Below are 688 nucleotides of genomic sequence, written 5' to 3'. Positions count from 1 at the left end.
CACAGCAACATGGACTTCCACTCACCAAGGCTGACTTGGCCACTGCCACTGCTGAGTGTCCCATTTGTCAGCAACAGAAACCAACATTAAGTCCAAGATATGGGACAATTCCTCGGGGAGATCAACCAGCAACTTGGTGGCAGGTTGATTACATAGGACCACTTCCATCATGGAGGGGACAGCGTTTTGTTCTTACTGGAATAGACACCTACTCTGGATATGGATTTGCCTTCCCTGCACATGATGCTTCTGCCAAAACTACTATTCGTGGACTTACAGAATGCCTCATCCACCAGCATGGCATCCCACCTAGCATTGCTTCAGATCAAGGAACTCACTTCACAGCAAATGCAGTGCGGCAATGGGCCCATTCCCATGGAATCCACTGGTCGTATCATGTTCCTCATCATCCTGAAGCTGCCGGCTTGGTAGAACGATGGAATGGGCTCCTAAAGACACGATTACAGCGCCAACTAGGTGACAACAACTTGCGGGGCTGGGGCAATGTTCTCCAGGAAGCTGTATATGCTCTAAACCAGCGGCCAATATATGGTACTGTGTCTCCAATAGCCAGAATTCATGGGTCCAGGAACCAAGGGGTGGAAGCTGGAGTGGCACCACTCACTATTACTCCTAGTGATCCCCTTGCAGCATTTTTGCTTCCTGTCCCAGCAACCCTGTGTTCCTC

This window comes from Tenrec ecaudatus, chromosome 10, assembly GCF_050624435.1.
Source record: "Tenrec ecaudatus isolate mTenEca1 chromosome 10, mTenEca1.hap1, whole genome shotgun sequence".
NCBI classification, from domain to species: domain Eukaryota; kingdom Metazoa; phylum Chordata; class Mammalia; order Afrosoricida; family Tenrecidae; genus Tenrec; species Tenrec ecaudatus.
The sequence above is the reverse complement of the archived record's forward strand: the minus strand, read 5'-3'. Positions refer to the sequence as shown.